We start from the raw sequence: 16047 nt of genomic DNA on the forward strand, positions 1-16047 counted from the left end.
GTGAAGTCAGTTGGTTTCCCTGCAGGGAGCGTCAAACAAACCCCAGCAGACCTTCCCAGACATGATCAATCAAAACGATGACATCCCATGCATATTTCAACAGTTTGCGTGTTTGCACTGTAGATACCATATTGATCATGCATTGACTTTATCTACCTTAGTCTAGCTTCACCGAAAGCATCAAAGGAGGACTTGTGAGTGTATTTAACTCCAAAACTGTGATCGGACAAGCTATAATGAGTGTTTTGTGCTTCGCGATACTGTCAAATCCTCGTCATGCCCATGCTCTTCTGAACCACTCTGGTGTACTGGGGACACTGTGCTCTATTTGGACCATCACATCTGACGGGGTATCTAAGAACACGGTGCTAAGATGTCTGAAGATACTACAAAAATGCTAGTCGAATCATAGCTTTCATACAGGGCTAGTTCTGTCATGAAACACCCCTGCCACGTGCCCGTTAAGACAGTACAGGCACACATAATTAATCGTTTGAGAGTTGTTCTCTCTTCGTCTTATCTACTTCCTTCACTATACAGTAGCTAAGCTCTTAGTAATGTGAGTGGAGCGAGACACATTTGGTATGTAAGGCAGGGGAGTGATAACAGAGAATTCTGTGAATTCCGAGTTCTGTGTTCTTGAGAAACTGTCAGCTTCACCACTGGTGGAGTAGGGTCCATCCAGATTCTCTCCAAAACTGACAGCACATATGAAGTACCTTGAAACATTTTGCCTGAGTGTTTGCAATCCGTCTTTCTCAAGCCATCTGTCATGTCAGTGAGAAATACGTTTACAGTATGATTCTCTGTGAAATACGTTTACAGTATGATTCTCTGTGAAATAAGTTTACAGTATGATTCTCTGTGAAATAAGTTTACAGTATGATTCTCTGTGAAATAAGTTTACAGTATGATTCTCTGTGAAATAAGTTTACAGTATGATTCTCTGTGAAATAAGTTTACAGTATGATTCTCTGTGAAACTCGTTTACAGTATGATTCTCTGTGAAATTCGTTTACAGTATGATTCTCTGTGAAATTCGTTTACAGTATGATTCTCTGTGAAATAAGTTTACAGTATGATTCTCTGTGAAATAAGTTTACAGTATGTGTCACACCTTAACCTTAGATATCTCTGTTTTTCTATATATTTTGGTTAGGTCAGGGTGTGACTAGGATGAATACTCTAGTTTTTGAATGTCTAGGGTTTTTGTATGTCTAGGAGTTTTTGTATGTCTATGTTGGCCTGATATGGTTCCCAATCAGAGACAGCTGTTTATCGTTGTCTCTGATTGGGGATCATATTTAGGTAGCCATTTTCCTCATTTGTGTTGTGGGATCTTGTCTAGATTTAGTTGCCTGAGTGCACAACAGTAGCTTCACGTTTCGTTTGGTTGTTGTTTTTGTTCAGTGAGTTTCGGTTTATTAAAATGATGTGGAACTCTACTCACGCTGCACCTTGGTCTCATCATTACGACAAACGTGACAGTATGATTCTCTATGAAATAAGTTTACAGTATTATTTTATATTAAATAGGTTTATAGTATAATTCTCTATGAAATAAGTTTACAATATGATTCTCTATCAAATAAGTTTACAATATGATTCTCTATGAAATAAGTTTACAGTATTACTCTATATTAAATTGGTTTATAGTATAATTCTCTATGAAATAAGTTTACAATATGATTTTCTATTAAATAAGTTTACAGTATGATTCTCTATCAAATAAGTTTACAGTATAATTCTCTATGAAATACAATTAGTGTGATTCTCTTCGAAATACAATTACAGTATGATTCTCTATCAAATACGATTACAGTATGATTCTCTATGAAATACAATTAGTGTGATTCTCTATGAAATACGATTACAGTATGATTCTCTATGAAATACGACTACAGTATGATTATCTATGAAATACGACTACAGTATGATTATCTATGAAATACGATTACAGTATGATTCTCTATGAAATACGATTACAGTATGATTCTCTATGAAATACAATTAGTGTGATTCTCTATGAAATACGATTACAGTATGATTATCTATGAAATACGATTACAGTATGATTCTCTATGAAATACGATTACAGTATGATTCTCTATGAAATACAATTAGTGTGATTCTCTATGAAATACGATTACAGTATGATTATCTATGAAATACGATTACAGTATGATTCTCTATGAAATACGATTACAGTATGATTCTCTATGAAATACAATTAGTGTGATTCTCTATGAAATACGATTACAGTATGATTATCTATGAAATACGATTACAGTATGATTCTCTATGAAATACGACTACAGTATGATTCTCTATGAAATACGATTACAGTATGATTTTCTATGAAATACGACTACAGTATGATTATCTATGAAATACAATTACAGTATGATTCTCTATGAAATACGATTACAGTATGATTCTCTTCGAAAGTGTTTTGTTCAAGACCGGTATTCAACTAGTCAACACATTTTTAAGTCCTTGATAAGTTCTGCACCACCTGTGGATTCCAAAGCCCAAGACTGAAAAACACTGCCTTCAAACATAAAGCAATTCCCCTGCGGTATTATCTCAACTGTGTTTTCACCAGACTCATTTTGGATTATTCTAAATGATAAATAATAAAACCATGGCCAACAAATGTTTTATTTATTTAACCTTTATTTAACCAGGAAAAGCACATTGAGACCCAGAGTCTCTTTTCAAGGGAGACCTGGCCAAGAAGGCAGCAACAATCAGTACATGACATAATTAAAACATACAACACAACATGATCCAGCCTAAAAAAAGCATTTACACTCCTCTGTAACAGTCTCCCATCAATATATAAACTTAATAAACAAAACAATCTCCTGTATGTAACTATTGCACTAAATTGCACAATGTAAACATAGATACTAATGTATAGCATACGGTACATACCCACATGAAATAATACTATAGTATAAATACTGTAGTTTTCACTGTAGTGTTTTTGCTGACTTTACTGTAGTATTCACTGTAGTGTTTTAGCTGACTAAAGTATCTTTGACATAGAAGTGGAGGCTTTCTCCTTGAGAAAACCTACTAGAGAAATGCTAAAAGAGTACATTTTACATAACCTATAGATAGATTCTATAGATTTTTTTCTATAACCTATAGGTAGGTAGGACTGGGGTCTGAACGGATAGTTTCTTTAACCTGTAGAGACGAGACAACAAACTTTGAGACTGGTACAGACATCTTAGGGCTTCATGCCCTCTTCTATTCCTCTTGTCCATGTATCAGTTTGGTGGAGGTCAGGATTGGCAAGGCACAGGGAGAGGGGAGGGGAGGGGGTGGTGTAGTTCTCCTTCCTCTTTTTACTTTTTTTTTTTTTTACTTGATTTGATAAAAACAAACTTGAATGGTTTTAAAGTGCAGTAAAATCAGTGTTTATGTTGTTAAAATATCCACTTCTATTGCAGTGCCTATCAGCAGGAGTAAGAGTGGATAAAATCACAATATAATGCACCAGATATTTTTAAAAGTGATAGATATGCAAAGAAGCACAGAGAGGATGGTTAGATTGTTCTTCCCGAATCATGGGTTTCAGAGATGGATTGTCCACCGACTTGAGGGTAAACCTGCGCCGCAGGACAGCCATCCTCTCTTCTACTGTTCTCAGTCCTGAAAGGTCATGTATGTAGTGTGTGTTTGTGTACGTCGGGAGTCTGTATGCCATCTTGATGCAAAGGTTTTGAATGGTCCGAAGTTTTCTGACAGCAGAACTCCCCACGTTACACCAGGCTGGTGAAGCATACTTGGATGTAGCTCTGGTACACTCTGACGGCTGTTCCAGGTGTGGCTCCTCCTTCTATTCTGCAAAGTAGCTTTAGGTTGTTCAGTCATATCCTTCCCGCTTTCTCCAGGTACTCTATGTGGGGACACCAGAACATGTTTTCTTGAAATGTGTCCCCAAGGAACTTAGCCGTTGGGGTCGTCTGGAGTGCATGTCCATACAGTTTAAGATGCACTTGCTTAGTTCTTTTGGGGTTTCTGGAGAGGAGGACGCACTGGGTCTTCAGCGGTGTTGAGCTTGACCCGCCACAGATTGGCCGAGTGCTCGATCACTGTTATGCTCCTCTGTAGCTTTTTTCCAAGCAGTGGGTAAAGTTTTTGGAGGAGGCTTAATAACAGATACGGTCTGCAAACTGGGCCACTTGTCCCTCTCTTGGGTAAGCTGACCAGCCAGGAGGGGGAACACAATATATGGTCTACTTGACATGTAGCTTTCTCACTTGTGGGTGGCACAAATTGATATAAAGGGGAGGGGAATGGGCAGGATATAAGAAAATGATTACTATAGTACAAGTCTCTCACCGTTGCCGCTTGCTATATACCACCTTCTGCCCCCAGCTGTGCCCTGGACAACCTATGTAAATTGATTGCCACCCATCTATCTTCAGAGCTCGTGCTGTTCAGTGACCTAAACTGGCACAAGCTTAACAACCCAGCCATCCTACAATCTAAGCTTGATGCCATCAATCTCACACAAATGATCAATGAACCTACCAGGCACAACCCCAAATCCATAAACACAGGCCCCCTAATAGATATCATCCTAAACAACCTGCCCTCCAAATATACCTATGCTGTCTTCAACCAGGATCTCAGCGATCACTGCCTCATTTCTTGTATCCGTAATGAAGCTGCGGTCATATGACCACCCCTCATCACTGTCAAACGCTCCCTAAAACACTTCAGCGAGCATACCGTTCTAATTGCCCTGGCCCGAGTATCCTGGAAGGATATTGACCTCATTCTTTCAGAAGAAGATGCCTGTTATTCTTTAAAAGTGCTTTCCTCACAATCTTTTATAAGCATGCCCCATTCAACAAAATTAGAACCAGGAACAGATATAGCCCATGGTTCACTCCGGACCTGACTGCACTTGACCAGCACAAAAACATCCTGTGGCGTACAGCATTAGCATCGAATAGCCCCGGCAATATGCAACTTTTCAGGGAAGTTAGGAACCGACATACACAGGCAGTGCAAAGGCTAGCTTTTTAAAACAGAAATTTGCATCCTGTAGCACAAACTCCTATAATGTCTGCGACACTGTAAAGTCCATGGAGAATAAGAGCACCTCCTCCCAGCTGCCCACTGCACTGAGGCTAGGAAAACTGTCACCAATGATAAATCCACAATAATTGAGAATTTCAAAAAGCATTTTTCTACGGCTGGCCATGCTTTCCACCTGGCCACCCATACCCTTGTCAACAGCCCTGCAACCCCCACCGCAATTTTCCCAAGCCTCCCCCATTTCTCCTTCCCACAAATCCAGATAGATGATGTTCTGAAAAAGCTGCAAAATCTGGACCCCTACAAATCAGCAGGGCTAGACAATCTGGACCCTCTCTTTCTAAAATTATCAGCCGAAATTGTTGCAACCCCTATTATTAACCTGTTCAATCTCTCTTTCGTATCGTCTGATGTCCCCAAAGATTGGAAAGCTGCCACGGTCATCCCCCTCTTCAAAGGGGGAGAGACTCTAGACCCAAACTGCTACAGACCTATATCTATCCTATCCTGCCTTTCTAATGTCTTCGAAAGCCAAGCTAACAAACAGATCACCGACCATTTCAAATCTCACCGTACCTTCTCTGCTCTGCAATCTGGTTTCCGAGCTAGTCATGGGTGCATCTCAGCCACGCTCAATGTCCTAAACGATATCATAACTGCCATCGATAAGAGACAATACTGTGCAGCTGTATTCATCGACCTGGCCAAGACTTTCAAAATTGTCAATCACCACATTCTTATCGGCAGACTCAACAGCCTTGGTTTCTAAAATGACTGCCTCGCCTGGTTCACCAACTACTTCTCAGACAGAGTTCAGTGTGTCAAATCGGAGGGCCTGTTGTCCGGACCTCTGGCAGTCGCTATGGGGTGCCACAGGGGTCAATTCTCGGCCGACTCTTTTCTCTGTATAGATCAATGATGTCGCTCTGGACACTGTGTTAACTAACCTCCAGACGAGCTTCAATGCCATACAACTCTCCTTCTGTGGCCTCCAACTGCTCTTAAATGCAAGTACAACTAAACGCATGCTCTTCAACCGATCACTGCCCACTACTCTGGACGGTTCTGACTTAGAATATGTGGACAACTACAAATACCTAGGTGTCTGATTAGACTGTAAACTCTATCTCCAGGCTCACAGTAAGCATCTCCAATCCAAAATTAAATCTAGAATCGGCTTCCTATTTCACAACAAAGCATCCTTCACGCATCCTGCCAAACATACCCTCGTAAAACTGACTATCCTACCGATCCTTGACTTTGGCGATGTAATTTACAAAATAGCCTCCAACACTCTACTCAGCAAATTGGATGCAGTCTATCACAGTGCCATCCGTTTTGTCACCAAAGCCCAATATACTACCCACCACTGCGACCTGTGTGCTCTCGTTGGCTGGCCCTTGCTTCATATTCGTCGACAAACCCACTGGCTCCAGGTCAACTATAAGTCTTTGCTAGGTAAAGCCGCACCTTATCTCAGCTCACTGGTCACGATAACAACACCCACCAGCATGCGCTCCAGCAGGTATATTTCACTGGTCACCCCCAAAGCCAATTCCTACTTTGGCCGCCTTTTCTTCCAGTCCTCTGCTGCCAATGACTGTAACACACTGCCAAAATCACTGAAGCTGGAGACTCATATCTCCCTCACTAACTTTAAGCATCAGCTGTCAGAGCAGATTACATATCATTGCCATCTGTAAATAGCCCACCCAACTACCTCATCTCCATATTGTTCTTTTTTATTTTTTTGGTCCTTTGAAAAGGTGAAATAAAACATTTAAAAAAATAGTTGATAAAAAGTTTAGTGTTTTTGCAGATATTACTGCAGTTTTTAATGCAGTGTTTTTTTGTGGAAAATACCGTAGTAATTACTATAGTATTCTACAGCATACTACGATATTCTATAGTAAGTACTACAAATGTAAGAGGGATACTTTTGTGTGTTGTATAGTATTCTATAGTATACTACAGTTTACTACATAATTCTATAGTAAGTCCTGGAGTATTCTATAGTAAACTGTAGTATTGTCGTTGAATTGAGTATTCCAATGTTTTTTTCTTCTCGTAGCATGTTTTACCTTGCAACACCCAGGTCACGACACAATAAACAGTGCCTTCAGAAACTATTCACACCCCTTGACTTTTTCCACATTTTGTTGTGTTACAGCCTGAATTAAAAATAGATTAAATTTAGATTTTTGGTCACTGGCCTAAACACAATACCCATAAGGTCAAAGAATAAGTATGTTTTTAAACATTTTCACAAATGAATTAAAAATGAAAAGCTGAAATGTCTTGAGTCAATAAGTATTCAACCCCTTTGTTATGCCAAGCATAAATAAGTTCAGGAGTAAAAATGTGCTTAACAAGTCACATAATAAGTTGCATGGACTCTGTGTGCAGTAATAGTGTTTAACATGATTTGTTATATGACTACCTCATCTCTGTACCCCCCACAGTAAAATTATCTGTAAGGTCCCTCAGTCGAGCAGTGAATTTCAGATTCAAACACAAAGACCAGGGAGGTTTTCCAATGCCTCGCAAAGAAGGGAATTTATTGGTAGATAGGTAAAAAAATGAAAAAAAGTTTTTAATAGCCTATTACCATGTGCCCATTGCTGCGCTTATAATGTGAAGAAATAGCTAAATAGTTTAGCAACATTATAAGCTAAATGTTCTGATCTGTTGCATCAGCCACATGTGCAAAAAAGTGTTTTTTTACGCTAGTGGTTGAATTAATTTGGGATCTATCTCATCCCACAACTGTACCAGACTATGTTTGGAATATTTATTTATCTCACAGAATAGGTTAACCTTTGTACTATGGGAACTAGAAGATTGATGGCTGAAGAAAAGTAAATGTGAACAGTTCTTCCAATATCTTCAATATGCACCTCGGAATTGGATAAGGTCACTCGCAGTTCAGTCCTGGATGTGTCTGTCTTCACTTGTAGCCTGTGAAACCCGATCACATGATTGAGCACGTAGCACTCAGGGAGAAGGGCACAATGGTCACTGGCCGCAAAAGGCATGCATTTTTTTAGGGTGCATAACTGCCTCACAAATGGGATGGCGCTGTGAAATTCTAGGCATTATCAAGTGTTTGTCAAATTGTGAATGAGTGACTGATGTAGTATGTACAGCCTGAGCAAAAACAAAGCAGAGCTCATACCTTTCAAGTGACTTATTTCAAATCATCATTAGATTCGCATCATGCAGCCTTAAAAATCTAAACATATAGCCCAGTGTTTGTAGAACAACTAAAGTTGCATTAATAACTCCTATTACCTAATTCCTATTTCTTTGTTCACTCCTCAACACAGAATAGCCGCATGCATGTGCACACTCTCTCAAATCATTTGTAGAAAATATCCTTTCCATTTTATTCAGCTTTGTTCAATTGTATTCTTCATACTATAAAATAATTGTGTCTGCTAAATGAACTAGTGTAGCCCACAGCCATTTGGCATAGCCAGATGAGGACCTAACATAAGGACAACTCAGAGTATGCTATTCTGTTCTTCTGAAATAGACTATATTTTCTTCATATCATGATTCTTTAGACCTGTCTAAAGAAATAATGGATTTATTGTGATGGTGTAGGCTATATTACATGGATTTATTAGACTTTTTAAAATGTAGACGTTCACAAGGTCTTCATCAGTGGCTTGTAGGCTATGTGTGGAAACCAGGAGATGCTAAATGTGTTTATGATAATTAACGGTTAATGTGAGACCGACAATTATTTGCTTGACAATCACTGGATGACAAAAGTTTGTGACCGCCACAGCCCTATAGGGGACTTAAAATTTAACAAACACGTCATACAAAAATTAGCTGCCTGCTCCGCACTGACTCAGCTCCGGGATTAAAGTGATAGTTTATTATTTATTTAACTAGGCAAGTCAGTTAAGAACAAATTCTTAATTTACAATGACAGCCTACCCCAACCAAACCTGAACGACGCTGGGCCAATTGTGCGCCGCCCTATGGGACTCCCAATCCCGGCCAGATGTGATACAGCCTGGATTTGAACCAGGGACTGTAGTGACACCTCTTACACTGAGATGCAGTGCCTTAGACCGCTGCGTCACTCGGGAGCCCAGAATCAAGTCAAGTCAAATAGCAGTTGCCTAGCCAATGCTATCTACTACAGCCATTTTTAGCTATCTCTGCAATGTGTTTTGAAAAGGTCCAGCTGTTCCTTGCAGCTGTGTCGATGCACTCTTCACAGAGACAAAGAGGCGAAGTGAAAGGTTTCCCTCTTGCCAAAATCTGTCCAAAATAAGCCCAATGCTTTTCAATAGGCTTATTTTGGACCTAAACTTGACACCCGCCCTCCCGCCTTTGGGACAACAACTCCCATTGTTAGGGTGGCCTCTGCTGAGTACCACTCTCCATATTTTCACGCATAGTGGTAGCTGCATCATGTTATGGATATGCTTGTCATCGTTAAGAACTGGGGAGTTTTTCAGGATAAAAAATAAACAGAATTGAGCTGAGCACAGGCAAAATCCTAGAGGAAACCTGGTTCAGTCTGCTTTACACCAGACACTGGGAGATGAATTCACCTTTCAGCAGGACAATAACCTAAAACACAAAGCCAAATCTACACTGGAGTTGCTTACCAAGAAGACAGTGAATGTTCCTGGGTGGCCAAGTTACAATGTTGACTTAAATCTACTTGAAAATGTATGGCAAGGAATGAAAATGGTTGTCTAGTGATGATCAACAACCAATTTGACAGAGCTTGGAGAATTTTGAAAAGAATAATGGGCAAATGTTGCACAATCCAGGTGTGGAAAGCTCTTAGAAACTTGCCCAAAAAACTCACAGCTCTAAACGCTGCCAAAGTTGCTTCTACAAAGTATTGACTCAGGGGTGTGAATACTTATGTAAATAAGATATTTCTGTATGTAATTTCCCTTAAATTTGCTACATTTTCTAAAAATATGTTTTCACTTTGTCATTATGGGGTATTGTGTGTACATGGGTGAGAGAAGCAAACCAATTTAATCCATTTTGAATTCAGGCTGTAACAAAGAAAATGTGTGTGCAATAAGTCAAGGGGTATGAATACCTTATGAAGGCGCTGAACGTATTCTGCCTCGACCTTAATCGCTTTGATTTACATAGGACCTAGACTCAACAGTTCTTCAAACATGCACAAACACACAGAGACACACGCTCACCCACACATCTGGTTTAGTTAAGTAGGACGCTGGCAAATGGAAAGTGTATTACGCGTACCGATATATAACACCAACACGGTGGCCTTGTGGGGAAGTTAGGGAGTTCAATCCCCGGCCGAGTCATACCAAAGACTGTAAAAATACGACCCGATGCATCTCTGCCTGGCACTCAGCATTAAGGAGATAGACTGGGGATAAGGCTCTGCGATAGACTCGTATCCTGTCCCGGGGGTATACTTGTACATCAAGCTGCCTCACACTACAGAAACTGGAGATAGACTAGTGTCCTGTCCAGGGGGTATACTTGTACATCAAGCTGCCTCACACTACAGAAACTGGAGATAGACTAGTGTCCTGTCCAGGGGGTATACTTCTACATCAAGCTGATTGACCCTATAGAAACAGGAGATAGACTAGTATCCAGGCCAGGGGTGTACTTGTAGTATCCAGGCCAGGGGGTGTACTTGTAGTATCCAGGCCAGGGGGTGTACTTCTACATCAAGCTGATTGACCCTATAGAAACAGGAGATAGACTAGTATTCAGGCCAGGGGGTGTACTTGTAGTATCCAGGCCAGGGGGTGTACTTCTACATCGAGCTGCTTGACATGCAGGAGATGGTTACAACTTTAAATCTGTGTGACATGGTTTACAATAAATCTGTGTGCAGGTTCAAGGTTGCGTCCAGGAAATTCAAGCTTTTTCTCTGTGGATGATAGAGAGGAAATAGGCCAGAGGAGAGGATGCAGCATGATGGAGAACCAGGAGGAATAGAAAAAGTATCCAATAATATCTCCAGCACAAGCCTGGAAACACTTTGTCATGGCCCATAGAGCTATTCTCGCCCATCAAACACCTCAGTTTCCCCCAGCAGTTGAATCCCAAAGATGGGGGAATAAACTCAAAGGAGGAAAAGCCTGTTACTCAGGAGGGTGAATTCTCCAGCGGGAGAGACTGATGTTAGTGGCTCAATGGAGATCCCTCATACTTATTTAGGGAGACATGGAGGAGGAGCTGTGACTGTTCTGTATGTAGCCTCTGATCTATAAATGATCCACATGGTCATGGGATCCGATACCAAAACACTCCGTGCCCACTAGGGAAGGCCGACCCAAACTTTTTTGGGGGGGATCCTCTAGCGCTGTAACCCACACGTTAAAACTTAATGATTTAAAGAAGCCAATTCATTTTATCCTATTGCACCATGGAGACTGTGACCCAGTTAGGAAATTTAAATAGGGATTCGATTTGAAGGGGCATATTAATTGGAACAGATGCCTTCTCAATTATTAACATCTCTCACAGCGTGCTAGCATGAGCTAAATTTACCCCTCCATGTCTGTCCTCCAGCTGAATGCTTCAGCAGTGGTCTTAATCAGAGGCCAATAAAACACTCTGATGAGAAGCCTCTTTGAAGATAGACTCTGAATAAACACACAGTCAATGGACATCCATGTGAGCCCCATGAAATCAGTCACCAGTCGCTATTTCCTGGTGTAATGAACAGACATTCAGACATGATTACCCCGGGGGCTACAGACAAGTCGTGCTGACCCAATGGACAGAGTGGCTACTTTGAAGAATCTCAAATATAAAATATCTTTTGATTTGTTTAACACTTTTTTGGTTATGACGTCTTCACCATTATTCTGCAATATAGAAAATAGTAAAAATTAAGATAAACCCTAGAATGAGATGTGTCCAAACTGTAAGTTAATCAAATTTCACCATGCCAACGTTTTCCCTACTTTTTATAGAACACGCCAAAAAAGGGGGACAATATTTTATGGTCATTATTCCAATATTTTACAGATTAATTTGAGGAGAGCACAAATGTTTTTTCAGGGTTAAAATATCCATCTACTATGTAGATTCCCAATTTCATACTAATGAATTAATGAAAGGTGACTTGTACAAGCAGGTCCAAGTGTTTGTAATTTATTGGTAATTTAACGACTATTTATTTATTCTACCATCATTGTGGGCAACTGTTAGCCTACCTGGGTTTTTAAAGCAATTGCTTACCTCAGAGAGCTGCAAGCATTAACAGATTGTTCAGGAAAATATATTCACAACATAAACCACAAGCTGCCATCAGAGTCCAGCGCTGCTATTCACAGTCTATAGATCCACAACCAGATCAGACTAATTCAAGCTATTTTGCATGATTATGCTTATCTGACCTCCCTCTTCTTGCTACCCCAGCTTTGTTGCTTTACAGCATCTTTGATCTTTCCTGCAAAGTCAAAAAGCCTTTCAAATGCACAGGATTTTGCTATAGACCAAAGTGGGAGTGTTATTTTTTATCAATGAGAAATGCATTGGTCTCGGTCTTGCTCCTCTGCATTTGTTACATCACATTTCCCTTTTTTTGGTTTCTTTGAAAATTCCCTATGAGCAATAGCATGTACTTTATAATAATCCTTTTTTCTTATTTGGAAAGTATATGCGAATATTTCTGTGCAATGTAGTGGAAGCTCCTCAGAGGAGGAAGGGGAGGACCATCCTCCTCAGTGAATTTCATGTGAATAAGAATAGTGAAACATTAAAAAAGACAACTTCCTGAGGACATCCTCCAACCTATCAGAGCTATTGTAGCATGAACCGCCACGTTGTCCACCCAACAAATTAAGGAGAAGCAAGAGAGAGAGCTAGCTGAGTACTTTCACATACTTAGCTAGCAAATACAGCTAGCTAGTTTAGCCTACTCAAACACCAGGCTCGAACAGAGAGGGATGCTATGTTAGCTAGCTGGCTATGGCTATCCAACACTGTAACCCTTCCAAGTAAAGGTAGGCTTTTGGTTTTTATTAATTTACTGCCACCAGGGCCCGCCGGTGTAACTGCTAAACTTCTTGCTAACTGTACACTGTACTTCATGACTGTAGGTGGTTTACTAACGTGCTATTTCTAGTAGCTATGTTGACTTGAAGTTAGCTAATATAGTGACAACGATGTAAGCTGTGTTGTAGCAGATATGATATGAAGGTTTGGCTTGGAAAGTATTTTTTGCCTGGTCACAGACAGCTGATGTTTACTGAAATCCACAAGGGGAAGGGAAAAGGTGAGAGGAGGAGAGCGCATAGATGCAAGACGGAATTCTACGACAATCAAAGGGATCATTCTGTTGTATGTGGCTGCTATAAAAGTGGACTGTGTGTGCGTGTGATCAGGGGTGTATTCATTCAGCCAATTCTGTTGAAAAATGTTTCTTAAACGGAAGCAAACGGAAAAGAAACGGGGATAAACATGAATTTGTCCAATATAAATTCTTATTTGCAACTGTTGGACTAATGATTACAACATATATCAGCTAGATCCAGGCAAGAATGTGCAAGGCAGTATTAAATATTTAACTGTCTGTCACTTTGATTAATCAAATTTCTTTCGACCTGTGCACCTAAGCTGTAAACTGCCATTCATAAGCCTGGTTGTAGCTACCTCGTGGTGGGTGTAGGAAAATATACTGTAGTAGCCTAAACCTATCAATGTTACATTGAACTGGGTGAATGGAATATGAAATACAGTCATCCAATATGCTGTAATAGAAATAAGGCCATACTCATAAACAATGATTGTCCTCCCTCATCTTAAACGGCAAACGACCGCCACTGGTGCAATGTCATATTTGAGACACTTTTATGGAAGAATGTAAGGGGAACAATAGAAAATGGCCTCCAAGCTCATGGACATAAAGCAGTCATCAGAGATCATTGTATGTAATGACGCCACGCCAGTTTCAGAAAATGGAATTCTGTGCCTTGTGATTTCATATTGGTTTTCCATTTTGATTTGATGTTCTAGGTTGAAATGGGGAACCTGGCTGAAATGCTGGTCCACTCAGTCTAAGTACTGTATGCAGCAAGAGAGCTCAGCACAGTCCATGGAGCACCAAGCTGTCCAAAGCACAAGGTGGCTGAAATCTAGGCCAGTCACTCCTCTCTGTCCATCGCCCCACTACCACCTAATGGTTTCTACCCCTCAGGACCTTGACCCTTGACCCTCCACCACTGTCCCTACCTCCCCTCCTCCATGCTTGGTATGATTGAAGACCATGATCGCTTGGGTTCTCTTGGACGGATAATTATATCTCTGCAGTGGGGCGGACGGCACAGAGTGTCGCCTGTATATCACAAATCCACTCCTGGCAGCAGTGTAAATTTCCTTTATGTTGTCATAACTTACGGGAAAGCGACAGCGCTATTGGCCGCACCAGTTGTCTGTGAGTTACGGACGCAGATCAAACTCTATGACTTCTTCTCTGCCGAAGTGGAATAGCAACAGTAAAGACATGTTAAAGCAGGGTAGGCCTTAAAAATGAAGAGCCGCACACTCTAGGAGCTCAGATGCAAATATGTAATTTACCAACGTTTCGACAGCCAAGCTGTCTTCATCAGGGTACAATCACAAACACTGCGGGATGACCCGTTTATCTAGTGTCAAGACACACAGGTGTCTGTAATCATGGCCAAGAGTGGCCTCATATCATTGGTTAATTTCTCAAATAATAAAATGACATAGAAAAGAGCAGCATACAAAAAATACAAATGGATAGCATAGGATCATAGATTCATTTTAGACTACACAAGCTTACAAACAATTACAATGGCAAAGTCACAACAATCACAAGAATGGCTTCAGATCAAAGTCTAAGTTGAGACCGAAGGGAGCAAGGGTTTTTAAGTTAAAGATCCAGGCAGCCTCTCGTTTTAACAATAAATTATCAAGGTCACCCCCCTCTTTCTTTTCTTTTTTCTTTTCTTGAAAGCAAAGTAGGCCACCTAGTGCTGTAACTAAATGGTCTTACTTATTGTCTCCAATGAGCAGTTGTCCTTGGGACCTGCATTCTATGGTATTAAAACACACATGGCAAACCTAAAAACGAATTATTGGCTCGTCGTCTCAGCGAAGGCTAGAAATAGCTGATAAGAACCTTGATAGTGCTGCTGCAAGTTTTATGTATGTTTTTATTGTGTTTAAAAAACAAATCTTTGTGAGTACGTGTAGGTATGTAGGATATGTGTATGTGTATGGATGTGTGTGTGTGTATATATACTGTATACACACAAAAAAATACAAAATAAATAACTTTTATTTATTATTTTTCTTATTCCTTTATTTTAATTGTATTTTTTTAACTTCCTTTGACTTTCTTTTTTTAAGCCTGTCACATCTGTGAATGTGGAATGTGTTTTGTTGGTTGATTGAAAAACAAGAAAACTTAATAAAACTTTAAATTGACAAAAAAAACAAAAACACACATGGCAAAACTGCATCAAGGCAACACTCAGAAGCCCACGCTAATGGAGGCTTCATGGGGCATAGCATGCTAATCTGTCATGTTTAATAACGGCACATGTAAACGGAAAGTGTATTTGTCAGATCTCTAGGATAGCACCAAGGCTTTCCCTTGGTCTGAGCACTCCTTAGCACATTCTCAAGGTTGTGAGTAAAGCTGAGTAACAAAGGTATGCAGAGTAACAAAGGAAGCAGCCTTTCAGTTGAAGTGAACGTTGAGTAAAGCAATGCTTTATTCAAGATGCCGGGGCTCAAGGGCACCCTGCTGCAATACCCATCCCTCCATCCTTCCTTCGCTCCCTCCATCTTCCACTCCTTTTCCTCCAACCAGAAGAGAGTGCTATTCTCATTGCCAGTCTGACTCCCACAGTGTGAGTGAAGGTCAGTGTGCAACAGACACAACAGGCCCCCCACGGTCCCCATTGGCCCTTCCAGGATCACTACTTACCTTCTCTTTATGTTACTTAACTGTCTAAGTTATTCAGGGACCAAAAA

The 16047-nt window shown here is 40.4% G+C and overlaps 1 protein-coding gene and 1 non-coding gene across 3 annotated transcripts in view; both read right to left on the reverse strand.

Moving 5' to 3' along the window:
- LOC135515654 (glutamate receptor ionotropic, delta-2) overlaps nucleotides 1-16047 on the reverse strand; it is a 667356-nt gene that overhangs the window by 598574 nt on the left and 52735 nt on the right. The gene's annotated exons all lie outside the window — the stretch shown is intronic.
- Nucleotides 3056-3108, reverse strand: LOC135551655 (U7 small nuclear RNA). The gene has a single exon (XR_010457346.1). It is a non-coding gene; the product is annotated as a U7 small nuclear RNA (small nuclear RNA).

The sequence above is a fragment of the Oncorhynchus masou genome, chromosome 1 (genome assembly GCF_036934945.1).
Source record: "Oncorhynchus masou masou isolate Uvic2021 chromosome 1, UVic_Omas_1.1, whole genome shotgun sequence".
In the NCBI taxonomy this organism is placed as follows: Eukaryota; Metazoa; Chordata; class Actinopteri; order Salmoniformes; family Salmonidae; genus Oncorhynchus; species Oncorhynchus masou.